The sequence below is a fragment of the Galeopterus variegatus genome, unplaced genomic scaffold (genome assembly GCF_000696425.1).
Source record: "Galeopterus variegatus unplaced genomic scaffold, G_variegatus-3.0.2 Scaffold7067, whole genome shotgun sequence".
NCBI lineage: Eukaryota > Metazoa > Chordata > Mammalia > Dermoptera > Cynocephalidae > Galeopterus > Galeopterus variegatus.
Window position 1 is genome coordinate 89407 of NW_007733178.1, and position 4256 is coordinate 93662.

Below are 4256 nucleotides of genomic sequence, written 5' to 3' on the forward strand. Positions count from 1 at the left end.
TCAGCATCTCTTACTCAGACTATTGCAATAACTTTTTTGCTGATCTCCCTCCTTTAGTTCTGGCCCATCACTACCTTGCTACCAGAATGATCTTCCTAGCATGTAGAATCTGATCATGTCACTGTGGGATTAAACATTTTTTGATGTCTTGCCTTCACCTGTAAGATAAATGCTAAATGCCCTTGCTTATTTCATAAAGCTGTTCATTATCTGGCCTTTGGTTGTCTGTCCATCCTCATTCATCTTCATTCTCTTCTTTATATGTCAATCTTTTGCAAACTGAATGACTTGCAGAGCTGCTCACATATAATGCTTCCTCATACCTCATGTCCCCCAGCCTGCTTCATTTTTATCAACCCAACAACTTTGTATTCATCCTTCCATTGTCAGCTCAAGCACTACCTTCTCTGGCTCCTTCCTTGAACAGTTCAGGTCCCTTCTCCTTTGTGTTCACTGTACTTTGTCATACAGTAAAGCCTCTTTTCTGACCAGAACAGGGTAGTGGTTGGTGGTTAATTGAAAAACCAATTAAATCTGATATCATAACAACAATGATACATTTTAAAGACATTTTTAATATCATATATAAATCACTGTTTTTCAAACTTTTTCTCATTATCTCCCCAAAAGAGCTTTTTTAGACTTTTTCCCCTAATAACACTCCCCCCATCCCCCATGAAATTTTAATACCACGACAGATGCACTATATCGGTTCATGTACTGAATGGAGGTCTGCAGGGCTAGGGCCTTTTATTTGGATGTGGGTCATCTGATTCAGTTCTGCCTAGGATTTCTTCCACACTAATAATCCATCCTCTATGAGTCCTAATTTGGGTTTGTTTAAAATGATGGAGGAATAAGACATTTTATAGGGCTGGCCGGTCAGCTCAGTTGGTTAGAGCATGTGGCTGATAACTCCAAGATCCCAGGTAGCCCTGGAGCTGGGGAATAGTTTTGATGTGTGGTAAAATTTCTGAGTCTACAGCTTTCTGATCAACCTTGCATTGCTCTGTAGTCTCACATTTCTCTTTCTCTGTGTTGAAGATCTCATGTTCCTGGTGTCTGGGCAGCTGCAGCTGCTGCTTCTTAAAGTACACATCAGTTTTGGGATTTTTACATTGCTCATATCAATTTTTGTGGAGGTGGTGATGACAAATTTCTGGTGTGTTCTTCACAGAGGAATTCGACTGAGGACCAGAGGTCCAGTCACAAGTAGCAAGCCACTGCTCAGCTGCTTCAGGAAAGCCACCCTCTTGCCTCTGTGGCACCCCGTGAAGAGGATCACAACAGTCCCGGGAGTGCTGCTAGCTCACAGTATTCTCACGTGCTGACTGAAGGGTTCTTTGCGGTGGCTCAACAACTCTCAAGGAACGTAACATCTTCAGTAGGATATATCTAGGCTTTTTGCGAACTTTAACCACTGAGTACCACCATACTTGTCACCACCAACTGGTTTTGTGGACAGCAGCAAGAACCTTCTCCCTTCTCTTTTTTTTTTTTTTTAAAGATGACCGGTAAGGGGATCTCAACCCTTGGCCTGGTGTTGTCAGCACCACGCTCAGCCAGTGAGCAAACCGGCCATCCCTATATAGGATCCAAACCCGCGGTCTTGGTGTTGTCAGCACCGCACTCTACCGAGTGAGCCATGGGCCGGCCCTCCCTTCTCTTTTTAATCCTAGATTTATTCTCTGAGTATTTCCTCTTGTACATGGACTTTGCGGAATACCTAGCAGATCGGGAATATCTGCCAATTCCTCTATGGGGAGAGGGGTTTGGCTGCAGTGGAGCTTCTCCTGCTTGGTTTTTTAGCCTTGAGGTTAGCCTTTTTTTTTTTAAGTTAAAAATTATTTTCAAATTGTTTTCTTTTGAGGTTAGCCTTTTTAACCTTGCCACCAGCATCAGACTCCTTGGCTTCAGGTTTCTTCTCCTCAGTACCTGGCTTCTCACCTTTTTCACACACCATCTTGCAAGATGGGAAAGAGATATTTTGATTCTATTTTTCCATGAACTTTTTGAAATACCCTTGTACTTTATAACTATGTAATGTCTAATTAAATTTTACAATTTCAAAGACCAGATATCCACTTGGGGATCAACACAACTGGGGGGGAGGGACGAGCAGAGGCTGTGAGAAGAAAATACACAAGGAAATAAATAGGCAAAAAAGGTAATGCAAAGAAAATAGTCACCAGCACTTTTGTAGAACTTGCTAGTCATCAAGCATTATTCCGAGAGCTTTACAAAGTCAACTCGATTAATCCTCATGAGATCAACTTGTTTATTTATTTATTTTTTGCAAAAGTCCTTTCAAACAGCAAATTCTAAGACATTTTTTTTACTGAGAGGTTTCCAAGATGTATTACCAGGGCTGACTGGTTAGCTCAGTTTGTTAGAGTGTAGTGCTGATAACACTAAGGTCCAGGGTTCTATCCCTGTACTGGCCAGCCACCAAAAAAAAAAAAAAAAAAAAAAGAAGGAAGTATTACCAATGTGTGCCTTTCCTTTACAAAGTCTTTTGAACATATAATCTGTCTTTGAAGTGAAGTGGTATAACTAATAAAGATAGGCCATAGCTCACTTGGTTAGAGCACAGTGCTGATAACACTAAGGCATCAAGGCCAAGGGCTTGGATCCCCTTATGGGCCAGTGGCCATAAAAATAAAAATAGGCCAATGTTACAGAGCAAGGTCTTGATAACATCAAGGTCCCAGTTTAGATACCTATGCCCGCCAGCTGCCTGCTCCTCAGTGCCCCCCCCCCAATATGGCTTTGCTTTGGGGTTTCATAAAAAGCATTTGTATTAGTCCGTTTTGTGTTGCTATAATAGAAATACCTGAGACTGGATAATGTATAAAGGAAAGAGGTTTATTTGGCTTATGACTCTGGGACAGCTGCATCTGGCACGGGCCTCAGGCTGCTTCTACTCATGGCAGAGAAGCAGCAGGTACAAGCAGATCACATGTGGCAGAGGAAGCAAGAGAGAGAGAGAGGAGGTGCCAGGGTCCTTTAAACAATCAGGTCTCGTGCCGGCCCGTGGCTCACTCGGGAGAATGCGGTGCTGATAACACCAAGGCCACGGGTTTGGATCCTATATAGGGATGGCCAGTTAGCTCACTGGCTGAGCGTGGTGCTGACAACACCAATCCAAGGGCTGAGATCCCCTTACCGGTTATCTGTTAAAAAAATAAATAAATAAAAATAAACAATCAGGTCTGGTGGGAACTAATAGAGTGAGAACTCACTCACTATCCCTCCTCCCCCAGGGAGAGCATTAATCCATTCATGAGGGATCCACCCCCATGACTCAATCAGTTTCCAGCACTGCCACATTGGAGATCAAATTTCCACATGAGTTTTGGAGGGGACAACACATTCAAATTCCATCAGCATTCTTTGTTTTCACAGAAGCCAGAAAAATGAGTTTAGCTAAATCAGGAGGAGGGGAGAGAAAAGGACTTCATGTCTCTTGTTTCCATCTTTTCTTTGCTGCTGAGGGTAAGATTACCAGAGAACCAAAGGCTGAGAGTTGAACAGTCTTTGTGGATGAGATTTTTTTTTTTTTAACATGAATTAGTTTATTACCAGATTTTTCTTTAATACCAGCTACTTTTGTAGGAGTAGATGCCTGAATTGGAAGTAGAAGGGGGTGGGGGAAGGTCAGTTAAGTCTACAAGCAGCCAGCAATCTGATTCAATAGGTTGGGGTCTGGGCTGAGATGCAACCCTGCTGAGCCCACTTCCCCTCTACCTTGCTATCCTCTCCCCTTCCCAATTCTCCTTTCCCCCCTTTTCCTGGCTTCCATTCTGGAAGTTTCCCTCCAGTTCCTGAGTAGGGTCAGCAGTTGCCCTAAGAGGAGATGCAGTTGACCTGGGTCTTGCTCTAATTGCTCATTTGCTTCAGGCTAGAAGCCTGTTACTGCTAGGGCCCAGCTCTTAGGTACACCATAAACCTCCCATAGACTGTAAACTTCAAGGAATCAGCAAACTTACTTGTTTACTTGACACTATAGCACAGTGCCTGATACCTAACAGATGCTCAATAAATATTTATCAAATAGATGGATGAATGAAAGACCTATAGTCCCCAATCCAATTTATTTACTTGGTTCATCAGTGTCCTTCATAGCTGTGGATCAGTTTAACAAAAATTAAGTTCTGTAACAAGATCATGTCTTTGAAGAATTTGGAGTGTTTTTCACCTAGTCTTACATGCTATTGCATTTCTTTGCATTTGTTTCCAGTTGAAATTTCTGGCCC

At 42.6% G+C, this 4256-nt stretch overlaps 1 pseudogene; it reads right to left on the reverse strand.

The window, feature by feature from the left end:
- Positions 1 to 887: 887 nt before the first annotated feature.
- LOC103607045 lies at positions 888 to 1963 on the reverse strand (annotated as a pseudogene).
- Positions 1964 to 4256: the final 2293 nt, after the last annotated feature.